The sequence below is a fragment of the Orcinus orca genome, chromosome 3 (genome assembly GCF_937001465.1).
Source record: "Orcinus orca chromosome 3, mOrcOrc1.1, whole genome shotgun sequence".
Taxonomy (NCBI): Eukaryota; Metazoa; Chordata; class Mammalia; order Artiodactyla; family Delphinidae; genus Orcinus; species Orcinus orca.
In genome coordinates this window covers 115225005-115248630 of record NC_064561.1, presented here as the reverse complement: position 1 = coordinate 115248630, position 23626 = coordinate 115225005, and the positions used below count along the sequence as shown (strand labels likewise).

Genomic DNA, 23626 nt, shown 5'->3' with positions numbered 1-23626 from the left:
AAGACTTTTCTTTCCATTGTATATGAAGTTACCTCCAACACCTATGTCACTCTCTACCCCTATATCTGTATTTTTCTTTGTTTATGATATTTATCACTGCCTGAAATTACATCGTTCATTTATTTGCCTTCTTGCTTTTTGACTGTTTGCCTTAGCAGAATGTTTCATATGGCAGCAGTCTTACCTGACATTCTTTTCTATATCCTCAAGTGCCTAGAAAAGCTCATGGCATGTAGTCAGGAATCAACAGGCAGCATTGAGGGCCCACCTGAGGATGGAGGTCACCAGGTTGTAGTTGTACCAACTTTGGTAGTTTCCTGGTACTCTTTATCAGCACTCAGAAATTTAGACATGAAGAAGGTGGGTTGGACTAGTCCACAGCATACAAGAGAGCAAAATATCTGTGTCAGAGAAATGAGAGAAAAAGAAAAAAAAAAGAAAAGAAATGACCAAAATTGTATTCAATGGCCTCAAGACTAAAGAAGAAAGGAAGTGTATGAGGTCCCTGACTCAATTTGGCTTAAGAAGAAAAATAGGAATTTGCTGCCTCATGAAACTGAAAATTGAAAAAATAAATGTCCCTTTAGGCTTATCTAATTTTATTTGCTTGAAACTTATCTCTAAGCTCTGACTTTCTCTGTTTGTGTGGGCTTTATTCTTTAACATGTTCTCCCTAAGTGGTAGCCAACATTTTCAACGGCAGGAACAGACTTATGTTTCACCAACATAGCACCCCAAGAGAAAGTGGATCTCTCTTCCCTAATAATGCTGACAAAATATGGCTTGACATGTGCACCCCTGAATTAATCACTATGACTAAAGAAATGGAGTGCTATGATTGGCCACGCCTGGGTCACATGCCCATCCCTGGATCAGAGGATGATATCATCACTATCCAATCCATAAACTGAAGTTAGGGTAGGAGTGTTCCCCTCACGGAATACTGAGTAGACAAAGAACACATGTGCACTTCAGAACAGAAAACACTGAGGAACCAGTGGGGTGAAAGGAATCAGAAGGAAAGTTCAAGTGCTTGAGGACCTCAACAAGATCAAAGCACATTGTTGGAGGAGGAAATGAGGGAATGAAAGAACTGTCAGGATGGAAGAACTGTAGACAGGCAGGAGCAAAGTCTCAGCAAATATGGGGGAGCAATCTGTGATGCAATATTTAAAAGCACAAAAGAAGGAAAGAGGATGGTAAAACCAGGTGCTGTAAACCAAAAAGTAACGTGATTAATTAAACAAGCATTAAGAGTAAAGCCTAGGCAACAGTAAATTCGAGAAACAACTTACCCATTAACTGAGCCATCAAACCAATTCTTTCCCTCAATCTATTGGTTGTTTAATTGGGTTGATCAGTTAATGGGGCCAATACAAATAATAAATATAGTAAATAAGAAGAAAGATACAGTAAAATATAGTAAATATAGCAAATAAGAAGGGATTTTTGTCAAGAGTAAACATGATACATATGTACCCTTAAAAGTTTTAGGGAGGGACTTAACTATGGGCCAAAAAATGCCTGGATGTGTTTTGTCCTGGCTAATTCCTTCTATTTGTATTAATCTCATATCAATAAAGTATTCAGTTGTGTGGTGACATTGCAGCCGCCACATAATTGTTCATCTAGCTATTTAGATTAGGGACTGTTATTCCCATGCGTTATGTGGTTGAGCCTGGCAAAGTAATAATGTACATCAGTTGGTTTTTTTTCTAAGAAGCTACTTATTTTTCACCTAATTTTAATGTCTTAAGAGTATCTAATAAAAGTGGCAAAATAATTATACTATCTGGTTACTATTAGAAGTACCACCCAGAATGTAAATTGGTGCAGCCACTACAGAAAACAGTGTGGAGGTTCCTCAAAAAACTAAAAATAGAGTTGCCATATGATCCAGCAATCCCACTCTTGGGCATTTACCCAGACAAAACTATAATTCAAAAAGATACATTCATCCCTATGCTCATAGCAGCACTATTTACTATAGCCAAGACATGGAAGCAACTTAAGTGTCCATCAACAGATGAATGGATAAAGATGTGGTGTGTGTGTGTGTGTGTGTGTGTGTGTGTGTGTGTGTATCATAGAATATTATTCAGCCATTTAAAAAGAATGAAATAATTCCATTTGCAGCAACATGAATGGATCTACAGATTATCGTACTAAGCGAAGTTAAGTCAGACAGAGAAAGGCAAATACTGTATGATATCACTTATACGTGGAATCTAAAATACGACACAAATGAACATATCTATGAAACAAAAACAGACTTACAGACATAGAGAACAGTCTTGTGGTTGCCAAGGGGGGAGAGGAGGGGAAGGATGGACTGGGAGTTTGGGATTAGCTGATGCAAACTACAGTATTATATACAGAATGGATAAACAACAAGGTCCTACTGTATGGCACAGGGAACTATACTCAATATCCTGTGATAAACCATAATGGAAAAGAATATGAAAAAGAAGATAGGGGCTTCCCTGGTGGCGCAGTGGTTGAGAATCCACCTGCCAATGCAGGGGACATGGGTTCGTGCCCCGGTCCGGGAAGATTCCACATGCCGCAGAGCGGCTGGGCCTGTGAGCCATGGCCGCTGAGCCTGCGTGTCCGGAGCCTGTGCTCTGCAACGGGAGAGGCCACAGCAGTGAGAGGCCTGCGTACCGCAAAAAAAAAAAAAAAAAAAGAATATAGATGTGCAAAACTGAATCACTTTGCTGTATAGCAGAAATTAAACACAACATTGTAAGTCAACTATACTTCAAAAAAATTTTTTAAAAGAAGAAGAACCACCCAAGACAGGGACAGAAATGACTCAAGTGCTCATCATTGATGACCATAAGTTATCTCATAGGTGCAAACAGCATATCATCATGTTCAGGAGTATTACATAGGAATGCTCTTACCCCATTCTTGTTTCCATGAGGAAGTGTTTTTCCCCAAGCACTTACATCTTTTTGCTCCACCTTGCTTTCTCATTCAGTAGGAAACCTACCTGTTTGCAGGTACAGGGAGAGATAGAGACATGTGTAGCTCTTCTCTAACACTGGAAGGTGGCGTTCTGCTCTGCTCCTCCATTCTGGAAGTGGTACGGGGCAGCCCCCATGTGGGGAGGCCTTCTCGGACCTGGCACCGCCCATGGCTGGCTGAGAGGTCTGATTCTGCAGTATGATAATAGGAATCCCACTGTTGTTCATATTCTCCAAACATCAGCTTCATCGGTAATAAAGGGGACACCTGGGCACTCCATCTGACTATCTTTTGTCTTCTTTCTCAAATAATTCCATACTCAGGCTGTGTTAAGGTGCAAATCCCAGAAAGGTAGTATCTGCAAATCCCAGAAAGGTAGTATCTACTTTTAAACCAAATGTATTTCAGGAGACCAGAACTTAAAGCCGCTGGCTGTAAGACAAAATTCTATGCATAAGCTATTGTTTTTATTGACTCAGATATTAAATAAATAAAGAAAAAGAAATGAAATATAGATCTTAATTAACCAGCATAGAAGAAAACTACAGAATTCAAGCACATAACATGAACTAGGACTCTTTCACATAACTCTTACTGTTCTCCAAATATGTTCAGTCTATCGGTACCAGCATCCAAAACTGCAACAGTTACATTAAAATTTAAACAGTAAAAATAGATGAAAAAATTTACCTTTAACATTATATTTACTTCTTTTGGAGAAGAAAAGGAAAAAACCTATTTTCCAGCCACCTGACTAACATTCATTTCTCCAATACATTCACCAAACATCAACTGATCGTCTATCTACAAAGGGCAACATATTATCTATAAACACTATGTATACAAACCACCATGGTTTCTACTCTCAAGGAACATACAATAAAACTGGGGAGATGGTATAAATGTACAAGTACCTAGTATAAGGCAATATTTGCTAAGTCCCGTAAGAGGTAATAAAAATCCCATTGCTGTTCATAACAAATCGAGACCTCTCTCAGAGGAGAAAAGCCTGTGGAAATTAGGTGGCATTTTTGCTGGAGATAACAGGGGACAGTATAAAAGGAGGAGCAAACGTGTAGAGTTTAGAAAGCACAAGGCAAGAGCTTTTGGGGAAAAGTGAGAGATGAAACTGGAAAGGTATTTTGGGGCCATATCTGGAGCGGGGCTTGAATCTTAAAGAGAGTTAAAAATGTTTGGAAAAACTGCTGTGTGGGATGAGCAGTGAGTCAGCAAGAGATGAATAAAAGAAGTGCTGAGCAGAAATGACAGCTCGGTTAAAGTAAAGGAGCATGAATTTGTGGCAGGCTCAATCAGTACAGCTTTCTCTAGCAGCACTGCAGCCCATGGAGGAAGCAATTGCAAGTTCAAGGTCAGTGGGGAATTTTAGGGGATAAGCAAAGGCACTGCTGAGTTGGCTGCCCAAGGAAAGCAGGATATCAGGAAAGAAATGAAGTCAGAAAGACTCTAACAGAGAAGAGGAAAAAAGAGCAGAGGCAGGGTTGTGATGAAAGTGAAGATCAGGGTCAGTATGAAAAACAAATTTAGATTAACTGATGCATGATGGTAAGAGGTAGGATACTCAGAATTGGACATCGTGGAGATAGATGATGAGATCCAAGGATGGAGTGGAGGTGGGGATTGTTGGCGTGAAGGAGGTAAGGGGCTGTGGAGTCACCGACATGATGATAGTGATGGACAAGGTTAAATTGGGTGCCTAAGGAAAAAAAGGACCTCAGGGCTTAGTGTACCATAGCAGTTAGGATAGAGGTAGGGAGGTATCAGACCCTCAGAAAGAGGAGAGATTGCTGAATTTCAACAGCCAGAACAATAACCTAGAATTGGCAACGGAGAACAAAGAGCCTTGACTCTTTTCTTTGTCCCCTGTATTAGTGCTAAAGGAAAGGAAAAGGAGAAGGCTGTACTGGGAGGAATTTCATGGACAGCAGTATCATTAATGAGAAAGCAGGGTGCTTTAAAGAAAAGAAGCAGAAAGAGCAGTTGTGAGAAAGAAATAGAGGATATAGGCAAGTTTCATAAAAATAGTGGGGAAATCACAGAGCATAACCCATAGGACCTGGTAACACAAAAAGGCAATGTCTAACTCTAGGACTCATTAGGGTTATTCACAAACATTCTGATTCACAAAGCAGACATAACCTGAACTTGCTTTGGCCGGTTGAATGTGATCAACTAACGTGTGTCACTTCCGGTGGAAGCTTTGCAAGCTGGTACACAATTCACCAAATTCTCTTGACCTAAGGCAAGCTAGAAGCTCATGTCATAATGGAGTTCCAGTCATCTGGCTCCCTTCATGACTCTGAAAAGCAGAGCCCCTTGCCAACCTACGATACACATGTTGCATGAGTGAAAAATAAACCTTTGTTGATTCAAGCCACTGAGATTTGGTGGATGTTTGTTACTACAGCCCAACCTGTCCTGACGGATATACAACCCAAGCAACTGGAACCAAGAAGCCATTTTACAAAGTACTTGAGATGTATCCTACTCATGATTCTCATAAAATAAAACAGCATTTAAGAGTCACAAAATTTTCATCTAGAGAAATAACTCTGAGAGTTTAGGCAAGAATACTCCCAAGATTAGGATTCCCTAGAGCTCTTTGATAGTTTAGAACCAGCAAGAGCCTCTGGGACCTACTGTCTCCTTCAAACTCACTGCCACCCCAATCTTTTAGCATCATTAAGCCTATGCCACAGACTCCAGGGAAAAGTTCAGCCTAAAGGGATCACTCTTGGGGAAAGATTTGGCTAAAGATAGAGGAAATAGCCGAGAGGAAGAGTTCATGCCTGGATAATGTGCAGAGAATAGATAAGAAGCTATCAAGAAATTGCTACAGAGGCTCACTGGACATACAATCTGAATTCTGAGTGAGAAAGGTAACTAGGGCTCACTTAACAAATATTTGGCAATTTGGCAATGATCAGAAGACAGAATTTAGTGACTGGAAGATTTCAGGAGCTGATAGGATCAACCAACTTCAATATTAGATGGGTAACCTGCTGTTTACTTTTTTTTGCTTTTCTTTCCATCTTTATTTACTTTTCACAGACTGGGAGATATGGTGAGCAGGATTTGGTATGCCTGTGATGTTTCCAGTTATACCGGCCAACACCTATAGAAAATTTCATCAGTTCACAACATTTTAACTTTTTAATAGAGCCTAGTAGTAATGGTACTATGTGAAGGATCTTATCTCCTGAACCAAAGAAGCACTATATATATATGTCTTCCTCTTCCCATTTTTAATCAACTCTCTTATACTTGCTCCAATTTCTAGTCCCATGGGTGCTGGCTTTTATACCCGACAACATAGATGTTTGGTGAGATGCCAGTTCCCGCCTTCTTTGGGATGATTCCAGCACCAAGTGACAGACTCCCAAGCAGGATAGTCTCACTCAGAGCTGTCATTTATGGCTTATAATATATGGTACACTAATGACTTTGTGACACTGTTATTCCTTTTCTTAGCTTCTCAAAGGACACCTGGCTCAACTGAACAACTAGCTTATTTTGTCACACTGTAGGTCATGCCGACCCTTAGAAAGAGAATTGAAGAGAGGAGGGAGCAATATGCAATTGTCACACCATTACTCCTAGCCCTAGAAATGCAGTGATACAGAAGTTCAGAGATACAAAAGAGACTGCTGGGAAAGTTGGTTGCTTTCTTAGATCTGACAAGGATAATTCCAGAGCCTGTGGCTTCCAGTAATAAGGTTTCAGACTGGCACTATTTAGATGTATGTATGTTATTGACAGTTTTCTTTAGGTTACACTAAAAGTTCCCAGGAGTTAGCACCATAGGCCATAGTCTAGAAGAGAAAATGAGACTCATTTATGCATTTTAGTGAGATGTGCATTGATAAGAAAAAAGGAGGTAGATAGAGAAAATTTTGCATTTGAAGATTCTGAACAAATATCGGATATCTATTATTGTTACCATTAGATTATTTTTCCATTTATTTAGCATTTTCAAAGCCAAACACTATACCACAGGGTTTCTTTTGTTGACTTTACATCTTCTCTTTTCATAAATGAGTAGGGTCTGCCATCTTAATTATATTGAATAGTATGTCTTCTCCCTTTTCATTTAAATTCTGTTTAAGCCAGACATAAGGTACTACTTCCATTTAAACAAATTAGATTAATGGAGTTTTAATAACTCAGCCACTATTATTCAAAATAGGCCTAAGTCTGACATATGTGCTGGCAACTCAGAAAGGAGTTTTATTTGGAAATTATGGCTTTGGATGGATAAGATGTTTTCCAACTCTTATATAATACTTGATTTTGACATGAAATCACTTTTTATACATATTTTTTCTAATATAAAACCTGGACCATGGTTAACTTTTGCCCAGACAAGAAATTACAGTGGACAATAATTTGTCAGAACTCTGCCCACAGTATGGAATATTTTCTCTTTCATTGTCAGTTCACAGTACATACCAGGAGGGGTTTGGGCATACAACCTTAGTAGTAATTCCAATTCTGCCATAAAACAAGGAAGAAAGGATACCAAGAAATTCTGGGACATAACTGTGTAGCAGAACATGAGTGTTCTTGTTTTCATGTTTATCTTCCTTTTGCTGCATAAGAAGGATGAAATAGAAACATTTCCATTCTTCTCCAAAAGACATTTGAAAATTAAACCCTATCTGAATTTGAGGAAGGGGGACAACTCCTGCCATTGATGCTGGTTCTAGGTTTTACAAGCCATCAAGATCTATTGAGAAAGAAAATGAATGAAACAATTTATTTGAAGAGTAAAGAGATAGGGATTTCCCTGGCGGCCCAGTGGCTAAGACTCCACGCTCCCAAAGCAGGGGGCCCAGGTTCGATCCCTGGTGGGGGAACTAGATCCCACATGCCACAAGCAAGAGTTCCCATGCAGCAGCTAAAGATCCCACATGCCACAACTAAAAGATCCCGCACGTGGCAACGAAGATACCGCATGCTGCAACTAAGACCTGGCTCAGCCAAATAAATAAATATATTTTTTAAATACCTAAAAAAGAAAAAGAGTAAAGAGATAGACTGGAAGGAAGAATGAAGGACAGGTTTCACCAGATGGGCTCCAGACACCTGGGAGTTGAAGCCAGTGAGGGGAATTAAAGAGCTGTTTCCAGGCTGGCTGGAATGCCCTAGATTGTGGAGGGAGAATGCTTTCACCACCAACCACCCAGGCTCAAGCCACTCAAGCCAGACTGCCTGTATTAGTTTCCTATTGCTGCTGTAACAAATCACCACAAACACAGTGGCTTAAAGCAACACAAATTGATTCTCTTACAGTTCTGAAATTTAGAAGTCCCAGGTAAGTCTTACGGGGCTAAAATCAAGGTGTCAGCAGGGCTAGTTTCTTCTGGAGGCTCTAAGAGGGAATCTGTTCCTTGCGTTTTCCAGCTTCAAGAGGCTGTCATTCTTTGCCTCATGGCCTTTTCTCTCCCTGCTTCTGCTGTCACATTGCCTTCCACCTTTGACCTTCTACCCTCCTTGTAATAAGGACTCTTGTGATTATATTTAGGGCCCATTTAGATAATCCAGGATAACTTCCCCATCACAAGGTCTTTAACTCAATCACATCTACAAAGCATCTTTTGGAATTTAAGACAACATTCACAGGGGCCTGCAAATTATTTTACCGGAATAACGCATATTCTTCACAGAGAGGAAAATAATTCTCTTGTTATAGTTGGTCACAGAAAAACTAAACCATTTAATGCCCACCAGATGAGCTCATGGCATTGCTGCACATCAGGTCTGGGTGGCCCAGCGGCAGTGTAAAGTTAGTTATAGATTCCCATGCTCTCTAACGCCCTTCCAGCCAGGATGGCAGCACCTCGCTCCTTACCTTGGAGAGGTATAAATCTGAAGCACAAGTGAGCTACCATTCCAATAATCACAGATCCTTTAAAAATCTCAACACTCAAGAAAGATGTGGAAAAGGTTATGTTTGAAGTCAATACACAGCACAGGCTTCTTACAGTCAATTTTATTAGGTTTTTAAAGAGAATTATAGATGATAATGGATCCGTGGAATAATGGATAGCCCCAGAGGAACTACAAAGCTGTGGTGCATGTGAAGGGCTCCAGTAATGCCGTAGGAAGTGTAGGCCCAGCAATTTATGAATAGCCAATGTATTCATAGAAGAAATTTAGCTTCATATTAAAGTTGATATAATATACTGGTATTTAATTCTCAGTAATGATTTTTATTGATTTCCACATTCTGGTAATGCAAGCAAATAAAATGCCTTAGAACCTCACAGACACTATTATGGAAAGAAAAATATTTTCATTCTTATAATTAGGTCATTGTGATAGCTTTTCATTCACTCATTCATTCATTAAACGAATCTTTTCTGAGTGCCTACTCTCACGATAGATATTATGGGAATATAAATACTGGTAATTATTTAATCATGTTTTACAGTTTACATGGCACTTTTTCAGATATTATTTCATTTAATAGTTCTAGGTGCCCTGTGAGGTAATATTTTTACCATCACCTTACAGATGGGGAAACAAAAGACTCACACAGTCAAGTGTCTTCCCAAAGGTCACACGGTCTTCGGGAGCTGATAGACCTATAACTTAATCTTAATTCTTCTGCCTCCAGAGCCACTATTGCCACATCATATCATTTGCTCCCTGTCTTCTGAAATCTAACAGCCTTTGAGGGGTATTGTACATAAATATTTGTAATACCAGGTAAGAAGTCGTCTATAGCACAATCTCAAGACAGTGCAAGTATTTTCCCAGGCTCCTGGCTATCTCATCAGTCACATTTTTCTGGAGAATTACTCCTTTCCCATGCCTCTACTCAAACCAAAAGTTAACTACCTTTTCAGCTTTCATCTAAAGTTTTATCTCTCGATTAACAGCCATTTTCCACAATGGAGCACAGCTTTCAATGAGTTCACCAAACTTACTGCCTATATTACAACAAAGAAAGAACAGTGAAGCCTTGCTGGGGTCTGGATACTAGGTAGCCCATGACTCACTTCCCGGTGAGAAAATTCACTACTGCACATCCAGCTTTGCAAGAGATAAGATTTGGATTGTACCTCAGCAATGTTGAAAATACCTTTGAATTGGACATTTTGGGGTCTTGTGAGTAGTCAAAATTCGAAATGTTAAATCCATGAGTGGGCAGGTTCTATAGTGTGCAGAAAGTGCTGCTGAGGAAGTTGAGAGAAAAAAGTAATCACAGTTGATGGAGGGAAGCTGAGAAGGCTTCATGGAGAAGGCAGCTTTGGAGTTGAGCATTCATGTCTAAGTCAGCAATCAACTGGAGATTGTGGAGAAGAGATTCCAAGAGGAAGAAATGTCATGAGAAAAGGTGTGAACATAGGGATGAGCTGGGTCTGTTCCAGATTCACTAAATAGCCACAGGAGAGTAAAGTAGGAGGGGGAAGAAAAGGAGCTGGATTTTATTGTATTTGCTAGCAATAAAAGCTACTGAATGATAAGCAACAAAAATGTACTGTATAGCACAAGGAATTATATTCAGCATCCTATAATAACCTATAATGTAAAAGAATCTGAAAAATAATATATATAATACATATATGTATATATATGAATCACTTTGCTGTACACCTGAAAATAACACAATATTGTAAATCAACTATACTCCAATTTTTTAAAAAGTGCAGGGAAATGACATTTTCTTTAGAAATGTACTCAAGGAAACACATTTGGCAGAAATGCAGGATGGATTTAAATAGTACCTACCTGAGATCTTTCCCAATCTTCCTCTTTTTGACTAACAAATATAGAGACTAAAAATAGCAGATACTCACCGTCCTGGCTACACTTGCACTAGAACAGAGGAAACTGACCCAGTGCTGGCTAATAAAATGTCAAGGGAAGTGTTCCAAGAGTTATCTGAGAAAGCTTTTCTCTGTTGATAAGAAAGACACAGGAGGAGAAATTCTCACCCTCCCTTCCTGCTGTTAAATGCTCTTGTGTGAGGACCTGATGCCTGGAGCTGCTGCAGCCATATTGTGACCATAGGGGAAGTCAAGGGAGTCACAGAATGCCAACTCAGAACCCTGACATAGCTGAACTATTAAAGCTACCTTGGATCCTCCTACTTAGGATCTTGAAATGGGAGGAAAATTAAGTCCTACCATTTAAGCTGTGTTTAGGTGTTTTATTTGTTTTTTGTGGGGCTTTTTTTTCTGTTAGTTTTTCTCTCAGTTTTAGCCAAAGCAGCCTGATACCAGTGGTCACCACAATGATGCTGGTGAAAGGTAATGATTGCCAAGATGGTGTCAATGGTTCTGGAAGTAATAGGATGTATGCAAGAAAAATATATGAGGTAAAATTAAAATCTCATAGACTGATTGGCAACATTGTATAATGTAGTAAAAGTAGGAGTGGTCAGTGTTTACCCAGTACAGACTGAGGAGAGAGTCCTGGACCCGGAGGCTGTGTACAGATCCAGGACAAGACTTGGAAGCTGCTGACCTCACCAAGCAATTGATCTCACCTTTAGGCACTGTTTGGGGGCAGGGGAGACAATTGGCTTTCTACTCTGATATACTAAATCAGTTCTCCCAAACTTCACAAACTAAATGTAGATAACAAGAAAAAGAAAGTGAGTAAATCTTAGCCCATAGTCTTTGGACTCATTACTACTGAATGGTGATTTTAGTAATAAATAAGGAATTCTGGAAGGGGGGAAAAATGGGCTGAAAAGTTAACTTTGGTTTTGGTCAAGTCAAGTTTTAGGTGAAAGTAAGGATACACAGGTATAGATCTCTGGGAGGTGACTGGAAATTTATAAGGTCTGAAGCTTATGCAGAAATGCTGACTGAAGGCAGACCCATTTTATTGAGGCTATGAAATCAGTCAGATTGCCAAGAGAACAAGACAGAAAGCCAGGGTAGAGGAAAATGCTCATTTTTGTAGGTGAATATCCTCCATGTCCTGAGCACACCATTAAAAGTTACATGTGTTATCAAATTTAACCAACAACAAAATAAGGAAAAAACTACAAATTCCATTTATAGGAGAGCAAACAGGAGTCCAGAGAACTTACGCATTATTCCCAAGGTCCAAGGGGTAGCACAACCAGGATTCCAATGCCAGTCAAAAAACAAAAGCCACTGGGCATATATCTGGAGAAAACATAATTTGAAAAGATACATGCACCTCAATGTTCATAGCAGCACTATTTACAATAGCCAAGACATGGAAGCAACCTAACTGTCCATCAACAGATGAATGGATAAAGAAGATGTGGTATAAGTATACAATGGAATATTACTCAGACATAAAAAAAAATGAAATAATGCCATCTGCAGCAACATGGATGGATCTAGAGATTACCAAACTAAGTGAAGGAAGCCAGACAGAGAAAGACAAATATCATATGATATCGCTTATATGTGGAATCTAAAAAAAAAAAAAAAGATACAAAAGAACTTATTTATAAAACAGAAATAGACTCACAGACATAGAAAACAAACTTATGGTTACCAAAGGGGAGGATGGGGAAGGATAAATTAGGAGTTTGAGATTAAAATATACACACTACTATATATAAATATATATATATAATATATATAAATATATATATATAATATATATGTATGTATTACTGAATCACTTTGTTGTACACCTGAAACTAACATTGTAAATTAACTATATTTCAATTTAAAAAAAATTTTAAAGCCTCTGTACCTTATTCTTTTCAAATGCACATGTTAAAAATTTAGTTGTAAGATTGCTAAAATGCCTATTCTTATTTTAATTTTTATTATTAAAAAATCATTCTCAAAAATCATTCTCAAATCATAAATATAAACTTTGTATGAATAGTGTAGAAAAGGTATTATTCTCCCAATATTATATTTGGGGAAACATGTTAAAGGTCATATACAAAACCACTCAGTGAATAACGAACCTAATACTAACATTTAATAAATGTTATTGACTCCTTACCGTATGTGGGGAATGAAAGCTACTAAGAGCCCAGGCACTCTCAACAAATTTACAGTCTAGTTGGAGAGATGATACATATATACATATAAAAACTAACAGTACAATACCAGATAGTATAGGATAAGCTATGAGAGTCAGATATTCACATTTTTTAAAATAACTATCTTCCCAACAAATCACTCTTGTTCTGCATAAAAAAAGTCAAGAAAGACCAAGACATTTTATAATAAATTGTATTTAATCAATTGTATTATGCCTGTTTGAACTTAAAAATTATTCCTAAATTGGAATGAAAATATGTTCAGATATACTTGCAAGTATCTAAGCAAGTTTATTCAAACCTACATTATATTTTTATGTAGTATTTTCACATTAATAGTCTAATATATGGATAAAAAATCACAAAGTTTTCATGGAGTATTTTCTTCTACCCATGTCATATTTACTGACCTAATCGTACTTATTTACTCTTGTTACATCACCACTAAGTCATTGTTTCAACATGTCAGGGAATATGAACCTTAAGTACATTAGACATTATGCTAGGCTCTGGAGCCAGGAAGATGAGTAGAGCATGTTCTTACCTCGAAGGAGCTCATAATCTCATAGGGAGAAAACAATTTAGATGGTTGCTCACTTGGAAACATATTTCACAGCTTACAGTAAGAGGTACGTTTCCACTAAACACACATTTCAACATGCTAAAAAAAAAAAAAGGAATGTATTTGATCTAAGGAAATTGCAGACTTCTGACTGGAACCAGTATTAATGAGATGCTAAACTAAATTCTTCTCATTGCAGAAAACTAAAAATTTTTGGTATATTTTCCACCAGACTAAAAAAAAATTTATACAAGTAAAAAAGAAAACTTGCCATCTTTACACAGCATTTTATATTAATACTTAATGAACGTGGTGGTGTATTTTCTGATTTAAACACAGCCACTTAACAGAAACAAGCATTTGAGTGTGTACTAATGTGAGACCAGGAAATCTGAAAGAGAGAAATTAGAAAATAGCTGAACATATTATTCAGCTGTGAGAAAGAAGGTAATCCTGCTGTATGTGACAACATGGATGGACCTTGAGGGCATTATGCTAAATAAAATAAGTCAGGCAGAGAAAGACAAATATTGTATGATCTCTCTTGTATGTGAAATCTAAAAAAAAAAAAAAAACACACAAAACTGAACCCACAGAAACAGAACAGAATGGTGGTTACCTGGTGCTGAGGGATGGAGGAGATGTTGGTCAAAAGGTACAAACTCCCAGTTGAAAGATAAATAAGTTCTGGGAATCCAAAGTATAGCATGGTGACTATAGTTAACCATACTGTATAATATGCTCGAAAGCTAAGAAAGTAGATCTTAAATATTCTCATCACAAAAAAGAAATGGTAATTATGTGATGTGATGGAGGTATTTGCTAACATAATGTTGATAATCATTTTGTAAAATATAAGTGTATCAAATCAACAGGTTGTACACCTTAAACTTTCACAATGTTATATGTCAATTACATCTCACTAAAGCTGGAGGGAAAAAAGAAAATTGTTGGACAAACAACAACAAAAAATTTTAGGAGTCAAGAATGTCAAAGATCATCTAAGAGCAGAATTCTGTGAATATATTCATCATGCAAATATTGGAAGATATAACTAAGCACCTTTAAGTTATTGATAAATACTCTAGAGATATTTCATACCAAATGTGGTTCCCCATCTTTACAATCAAAGAAAAACTCTCTTTAAACTCCAATAAAAGAGTTCATATAGTAACAGGAAAACAATATCCCACCATTACCTCATGCCATACTTGAAAATTGGTTTTAGCATGATTTTTAAGTTTCTTTTGAAGACAGAAAACCCACGAGGTCTCTAATATATGTGTCTGAAACATTTACACAGTAAAGTAACATGATAAATAGCTCTCCTTCTCCTTTCTATGTCTTCTTTCCTCTTTCCTTAGGCTGACTGCCTTCACCATTTTTTATATTGATTGAATCTATTCAATTAATAGGAATAAGGCATAAGGAATTCTGATAAAAATTATTCTCTCTGTTGTTAAGAGAGAACAACAGCAGCAAAAAAAAAAAAAAGACAAAGAAAAATAAAAAAATATGTTCAACACATGGAAATGAATCACTTAATGTGGAGTTCAAGGAAAGAGTGGGAGACATCTCTTTGCCCAGAATCCTTCAGGATGTCCCCCTAAGTCATATCCACGTATGGAACCACCTTTTATTACAATAAACAAGGTCTGCCATCCTCCAAAAATATAAAAGTTTGAAAAATGAATAGGGGTAACAATAAACTGTGTCTGTACCACCACGTTCAGAGAGAACCAGATGGAGAAATTGAGTCAACATGATTGCTATATTTCTTGGATGTCCTAAAACATTAGAATAATAATAAATATTCTGCCTGTTGTTGTAAAAACAAAAAAGTAAAAATGTCCAGGAAATGTCAGTATGTTGGCCAATTTCCCAGACTACTTCTCCTATATGGAAGGAACAAAAAAATTCTCTGCCAGTTGGGGCTTAAGAAAATGTTTCACCATACGTGAGCCACATAGTAGAATAAAAACTATGATTAAGAAAAATCAGTGAAAAATTCAGCCAAACACATTATGGTCCTGCATTTTATTCATGGTGTTCATACAACCTGATCATGAACCACTAGTCTCAGAAGGCTACTTATAGAACCCCATACCTGCTAAAGTCAAGGGAAAATTCAAACTAAATCTTATGTATCTGTGGTATAGTGGTGACCATAGCTGCCTTGCAAACTAAATCTTTTTAGTTTTAGGAGTCCTTCCTAGGGTCATATAAGAGTATAGCCTGGAAAATTTGAGGAAAGACCTCCAGTCTTGAGTGCATTCTGTTCAACAGGCCCATACCATTCATTCAAAAGCAGTTTCCAAAGCCTGGGCATGGAGACCTCTCTCCATGGTTCCCTAAGACTCCAGAACCTAAGCATCCTCTCACCACTGCATGAGAGGTCCTGCCCCTTCATAGGGCCGTGTGTGGCAGGGTGGCCCAGGTCCTCTCTCTCACATATCATGCCTCCATGACCCTTCTCTTTATTCTGGGACAGCCTCCTCTAGGACCAGGAAAATCTGCTCTTCCCCTCTTAAACTCAACTCAAAACATCAGCTTCTGTCTCTACCTGCTCTAGGGCATTAGTGGATCTAAAAAACAAAGAAGAAAACATTAAGAGAAAGCAAGTAAGGACATCTAAGATATTTAGAAATACCATGCTGGATTCTTCTTCCAGGAATGGATAAAGAAACACCATTTTTCTCTTGGGAAAACTTCAATAGAATACATTAAAAGAAAAAAACAGGAAGTTCAAGAGACCATCCATATATGAGCTTGAAACATACAAAACTGCCATTTTCTTATTTCAAGATGTCTAAATATCAACAAATTCATGTGGTTCAGCCTAATACTTTCTTAATAACTTATCTTATTATATTTGTTTGACTAATTTCCATTAAATCAATTTTTTAATTGATCAGTTAATTGAGTGTCAACTTCTACCTAAACATAAAAACATGTCAGTGACTTATCAACCTTTCCCCAGAAGCCATTATTATCTGGGATAATTCTCATAGATGTTTCAATATAATGTTGTCTAGTGTATAGATCCTACCAGTGTGTAGTGTGTGCCTACATTTAGGCTGTCACCTTAGTTACATTGGCCCAGCTGGCAGGGAGAGGTCCAAAAGAAAAATGGAATCCAGGTACCTGAATAAACTGCAGCTTTTACCTCTCCCCTAAATCATCTGAACCTCAGAAAGTAATTTTTTTTAATTTAATTTATTTATTTATTTTTGGCTGTGTTGGGTCTTCATTGCTGCATGTGAGCTTTCTCTACTTGCAGTGATCAGGGGCTACTCTTCGTTGTGGTGCATGGGTTTCTCATTGCAGTGGCTGCTCTTGTTGCAGAGCACGGGCTCTAGGTGCAGGCTTCAGTAGTTGTGGCACGTGGGCTCAGTAGTTGTGGCTTACGGGCTCTAGAGCACAGGCTCAATAGTTGTGGCACACAGGCTTAGTTGCTCTGTGGCATGTGGGATCTTCCCGGACCAAGGCTAGAGCCCGTGTCTGTTGCATTGGCAGGCAGATTCTTAACCACTGTGCCACCAGGGAAATCCCAAAAAGTAATTTTAAAATATTTTCTAGCTGAAAAGCATTTGGTACATTTCTCTTCTCCTTTATAGTATCAGAGTAATTAATGCCATGATGACCAGAAAAAGGCTAAAGGAATAAATAAAAAGAAAAGTTAATTTTTTCTATTTGTTGCTGCTATAAGATGCTTTGATTTGTCTTTTTTTAATTTTTAAAAAAATTTAAATTTTTTTTTAATTTTTAAAATTTATTTATTTTTTTGGTCACACCTCACAACATGTGAGATCTTAGTTCCCCAGCCAGGGATTGAAACTGCACCCCCTGCATTGGAAGTGTGGAGTCTTAACCACTGGACTGCCAGGGAAGTCCCAAGATGCTTTCATTTCTCTTGAAAATTATTTTCAATAATTTTAAAAATATTTTGTTTACTTCAAAAAGGAAACCTCAGTCGAGTTCCAATCATCTCAAATGCCTAATCATTTCCCATCAAGTTAACAGTTTTAAGGTTCTCCAGAACAGAAAGCAGGAGTCTCCTTTCTGTCCAGTAGAGGATGAGTCTAACTTCCACCCAGGGGAAAAATCAGAGGAAGGGGGCCACAGGATTGCTCAGGCTGGGTAGCCCTTGCTGGTGGTCTAGAAATGGGCAGACTGGTACTCACTCAGATTCAGACTGATATTCATTCCAGAACCCTTTCACCAGAATGACACAAACTAGACTGTGATGGACATTTCAGCATTCTTTTACCAAAGGCTTAAGGGGTGTCCCAGAGCAGCGCAGGATCCCAAACTTCAAGGTCATTAAAGTCTACACTTATCTAGACCTTTTGTAGCACCTGAGTAGAGCAACATCTCCCTATTTAGGCCTTTGGAGGATGTTCCTGTGGACACTCTCCCTCCCATTCTCTCACCTTTCTCCCAAGCATCTTTGGGTTTCCTTCAGCCACCTTCTTTTTAGGCCCTCTCCACACAGGACATGTAGCTCTTCCTCTCAGGAGACCTAAATCCTCAGCCTGGTCTCATCTTCTGTTTTGCAGACTCTGCCATCTCAGATTTTTTGGAGAATTCAGAGATGTTTGTCTCTGCTTAATCTTCCTCTGAGTCAGTGGTCTATGGAAAGGGTGGGTATTTCAAGGTCAGTTAGGACATTCTTCAACCATAATGTCATAACTCACTGCCTTCCTAAATACTTGAAGGTTTACACCCCTTCTCACAGAGAGGGTTCATTTTCTTCCAAAGACTCCATGGTGTGGTCTCCTTGAGCAAGGCCCTCTCTATTCTTCATAAGGAATGTGCATATTAACTATTGCCTTGCCTTTGACCCTTATTCCTTGTGAAATAACACCTTTAACCTTATGATGGTAAAAGCTCATGGCTTTTCTGGCCTGGTTTTTACTGGAAGGTCTCCACATTAATTGAAAATGCTCCTACCTGGGGACTTCCCTGGTGGTCCAGTGGTAAGGAATTTTCCTTCCAAAAATTCCTTGGAGACGTGCAGGAGACGTGGGTTCAATCCCTGGTCAGGGAACTAAGATCCCACATGCCGCAGGGCAACTAAGCCCACGCCACAACTACCCATGTGCCTCAATTAGAGAGCCTGCATGCAGCAAACTACAGAGCCCATGCGCTCTGGAACCCACATGCCACAACTAGAGCCCACGCACCCTGGAGCCTGTGCACCACAACTAGAGAGAGAAAACCTGCACACCACAACTAGAAAGAAGCCTGCATGCCACAATGTAGAGCCCGCATGCAGCAAATAAGACCCGACACAGCCAAAAATAAATAAATAAGTAAATAATAAATAAGTGTTTAAAAAAGAAAAGAAAATGCTCCTACCTGAGTCATTCAAGATGAATCTTTCCAGGCTCAAAGAGTGTCACACTGACAACCTAGTTTCTCTCATGACAGCAGATGTGACATTTACCTGATGCAGATCTAGCTAACCTCTGGAAATCAAGCCCAAGTAAACTCTATTTAGGTATAATCCTGAAAAAAAAAAAGAAGCTGGTTTATGTGACTCAGACTAGCTTCCATATCCCTACCTCCCATTATCAAAACTATGATATACTTATTCATACTCACTCGAAGTACCTGAAGAAAAGCATGATTATTGATTCAAAACATTATTAACCTAGATCAGGGGTCAACAAACCTTTCCTTTGACAGTTTAGCTATTAAATGCTATCTAAACTATCTCTGTCACAACTACTCAACTCTATTACTGATGCTTGAAAGCAGCTGTAGACAATACATAAATTAATAGATGTGACTGTGTTCTAATAAAACTTTATTTACAAAAATAGGCAGTGGGCCACATTTAGCCTGCAGGCAGTCATTTACCAAGCTCTGTTATAGATTCTCATTCTAAACTGTAGATTTTCAATAAGACTTTAGGTTTATATTGATTCAAAGATTATTATCAAAGGTATATAAAGGTATTTATCAGGATAGATCTATTTACATGCAAGATATTAATAAAGAAAACAGCAACAAAATTTCAAAACTCAAGAATTCAAGAAAATTGAGAATACTTAGTTCACGTACCTTATTTTACAGATGATAAAAATGTGCAACAGATTTTAGCAAGAAACACTCTAATCCAAAATTATCATAATCCAAAAAAATTATTACAAAATTGAGAAAGCAAAACACAATGTGCACGTGAGTAACTCTGGGGATATAAGTGCTATCAGTTATATCATAAAGGTTCTTTGGCCTACAAATACCTACAGAGTTAGATGGAATTCCAGCTATTTCTCCTTACTCCAGTCTAAAGGGCCCTTCAAATATTAAGAGCTGATCCCAGAGAAAACCCCCAATCCCCACAATACACACACAAACATACACACACAAACATATACACATCATGTATACAGTTATGGGTTTCCAAAATTCAGCTCAGGCCAACACAGGTATAAAAATTCAACTGAAATTTACCTTGACACTGGCCAATAAGAGTTACTTCCACAGTTAAAAAATAATAACAGGGCTTCCCTGGTGGTGCAGTGGTTGGGAATCCACCTGCCAATGCAGGGGATGCGGGTTCGTGCCCTGGTCCGGGAGGATCCCGCGTGCCGCAGAGCGGCTGGGCCTGTGAGCCATGGCCGCTGAGGCTGCGCGTCCGGAGCCTGTGCTCTGCAACGGGAGAGGCCACAACAGTGAGAGGCCCGCGTACCGCAAAAAAATAAAAAAATAAATAAATAAAATAATAATAGTGATAAAGTACATCAAGATGTGAGAAATAATAATACTTGGAATTAAGTCAATGGAAATTTAAAATACAAGATAAAAATATTAACAGTGGTTGGATCTTTAATAACATATATTTTACTTTTGTAATTTTTTCTGTATTTTCTAATATTTTTCCAATCTGCATTTATAATCTGAAAAACATTAACCAAAAAAATTACTTGACACAGGATATATTATGTAATAAAAAATAACCCCTTGAAGAATGACTTAATGTCACATTCATCTCTGTTATCACTAGTTCCTAGCGAAATACACATAGCAGGCATTCAATAGGTGTGTATATGGTAGGTAACTTGAGAACATTCTCAGTTAAACAGGTAACATTAGTGAAAGTATCTAAACACTGAAATAGGCTAACAAAGTCATTCTCATCTTTATTTGTAATATCCATTATTAGCATGCAAAGCTATTTGGCTTTATTAAACTCCAAATTTATGTTTCACAGCTGTGTTTTTGTAGCTGGGAAATTTAGTCCCCCAATTACGTCTTAGCTGTTTACATTTTAGCTGTGAAATAGGATTTTGTTTTTAGCTAGCTAGCAAGAGAACTTTTGTAGCATCAATTTCAAAAATTGTCAAATCAGAAATAACAGCTTTAAATATATCAAAATGGACCTTGCTTTTTCTCATGTGATAATATCTGCCATGTAATAATTAGTGAGGTTAAACATTTAAATTACTTTTTTCCATAAAAACTTCTATTACGTTTTGGTAAAGAAAACATCCAATCTAAGAAAATGGCACAGGGTCATTGCTGCTTCTTCACTGAAAAAGTACACAGAAAATGCTCTGTTCTGAGGCAAAGTGCACAAGTACATGAACACAAACAAATATTTTGCTAAGGAACAAACCAACACATTGTAGCTTAATGTGAGTAGCAATATCCATGAAAACCAAGATTTAACTGGCTTACCAGGGATGTTTAGAGAGTCTAGGGCAGTGATACTCAGAGAAAGGTCCCTGGATCACCACGTGGGAACTGCTTAGAAATGCTTAGTCCCAGGCCCCAGCCAGAGCTCTTGAATCTGCATTTTAACCTTAGAGAATTCATGTCCACATTGAATTTGAGAAGCACCAGTCTACTGAGAGATGTTTTCAGCAAGAATTTTGGACATAATGTGCAAGCTGTACCTTCAGAGACAGTAATGAGAATAGTTAATCACAAATATACCAGAATATTTGTATTTGTATTCAGATTTGTGTCATTCTTACCATAGTTACATTTGAAAACCACATACTTATTTCCCTGATATTCCATTCTTCACACTGTATTTGGAAATTCCTTTTGGAATTTGGTAAGACTCACAAAATCAGTGTCATTACTTTATAGTTTCACCTTCTTTGGGACCAAAGGCAACTTTTCACACTGATTTTATTCATAAAACCAAGCCAAATAACTTTGGGCTCTTTCCAAAATCAAAACCATTTTCAAATATAAATATTTGCTCTCTTTGGGAGTAAAAAGATTGGGCTGCAGGCTCTGAAAACCAGAAGAAGAATTATTTTTTTAATATTTGAATGATGGCAGCATAATTGTAAAAACGTACAGCAAGTGACTCCTTTAAAAAGGGCAACTCTCACTTATGCATAAGTTCTGGCTTTTTTGTGTTTTAAACTGGGCGCCCCACTGAAGACTAACTGATTAACAGGATGAACTGATGAAAATCTTAAGTGGTGCTTTGCTGTTGCCTCTTTAGCAAGAACATACCATGAGATTTCCCAAATCTAAACAGACATTTGCATTTTTATGGTCTGGACTGTTCTATTAACAAATTAGATCTATTGTCAGAGAAAGGAGGGGAATAGATCCTTTGTTTGGGGCCAGGGAAAGGGAAGACTGCTGGTACCTGGGGGTGAATCCTCAGAGGTTGAATGTGGGACAGTGGATTCTGAGATGGAGAATACAGTGGGGGAGGGGGGAGAATGGGGAGCACATCTACAGGGGGTCCTTGGATGGTGCATGAACTCAAAGGATAGGCACCAAGATCAGAATCCTGGGGAAAATCCCCTTATTCAAAGGATGGTCCTAGCTCAGAGCTTTGTGGAGCACAGTGTGGTGACAGGAAGCAATGCTGCCTTGGTCCCAGAGGTTCTGGGCCCAGAGTGGCCAGGTATCTTCTTTGGAGACTCTGTAAACCCAAAGAACTCTTGGATAAACCAGAAGAGGGGAAGAGGTGCTCCAAGGGTACAATATTGATGTTTATGCCTATCAAAAAGATCAGATGCAAACCAATTCCAACTCAACTCAGAAATATATAACAGAACAACAGTTCCTGCAACCCAAGTGTTAGAGAGCAAATCCTACCTATACCATTATTTTCTGGCCACACCTACCAAGGATGTTAAATAAAGATTCTCACAGGCAACAGCTGTCAAGATGGTCAATTCTGTGAAGAGCCACTTTAGAAGTAACATGGGAGCACAGTGACGTAGCATGATCCAGATCTGTGGGGTGGGATATGATGGGCCAGGTGAGGGAAATGTAGCCCAAGGCCTAGGAAACGTGCAATATCCATTCAGTCGTTAACTGTGTGCACAGAGCTCTTTCTCTATTACAGACATTGTGCTAGGCAGAAAGGATACAAAGCAAACAACCACTTTTCTGGGGTTCATGTTAATGAAAAGAAAGAGATACATAAACATGCAACTGATATGTGCTATCAATGGAGCAAAGCAAAGTGGTTAAGTTCATGGGTTTGGGGCTCAGACACATCTGTCTGAAAACTTACTACCCAAGTGATCTTAGGCAAGTTATACAGAGCCTCTGATTCTTGTTTTTCTTCATCAATAATAAAATTGTAGCACTTGAGAATTCAGTAGATGTTAGCTATTATTATTTTTTTATTAAATTAAAGTATATCTTAATGGAGTGATATATTAATTCTACCTGTAGGATTAAAAGGTTTCATCAGAAAATACATTTGAATTTTACCCTATAGGATGAGTGTAATTCTACAGGTAAAAAGTAAGGGAATAGTATTCCAGGTAGAGAGGACAACATGGGTAAAGTCACAAGAACATTCAATCAACTACATGGTCCATCCAGGGACAAAAGAGCATTTAAAAATACAATGGTAATAAAAAGTCTGGAGAAGGAGGCAGAAATGATGATGAAAATGTAAAAGAGGGCTGTCATGCAGAAGGCCATAGAACCTGTAAGTAAGGGAGAGAAGAATCAGATGCATATTTTAGAAAGATAATTGTGGTGCCAGATAGAGACTGGACAGGAGGAGAAAAAGTCAGTAGGCCAGGGCATCTAGGATAGGAAATACCTGAGGAAATCAAATAAATATTCCCCAGAAAACC

The 23626-nt window shown here is 38.2% G+C and overlaps 2 long non-coding RNA genes across 3 annotated transcripts; both read right to left on the bottom strand.

Annotated features, from left to right (window-relative positions):
* Nucleotides 1-3001: 3001 nt before the first annotated feature.
* On the bottom strand, nt 3002-13645 carry LOC125964071 (uncharacterized). Its single transcript, XR_007476677.1, has 3 exons — nt 13527-13645; nt 12038-12116; nt 3002-3328 (listed from the first exon to the last, which is right to left on the bottom strand). It is a non-coding gene; the product is annotated as an uncharacterized LOC125964071 (long non-coding RNA).
* A 3138-nt stretch (nt 13646-16783) lies between these two features.
* LOC117195595 (uncharacterized) lies at nt 16784-23170 on the bottom strand. 2 transcript variants are annotated; one of them, XR_007476676.1, is made up of 4 exons: nt 20007-23170; nt 18906-19055; nt 17978-18176; nt 16784-17198 (listed from the first exon to the last, which is right to left on the bottom strand). It is a non-coding gene; the product is annotated as an uncharacterized LOC117195595 (long non-coding RNA). The 2 variants fall into 2 exon arrangements; XR_004475337.2 differs by having other exon boundaries at nt 18906-23170.
* Nucleotides 23171-23626: the final 456 nt, after the last annotated feature.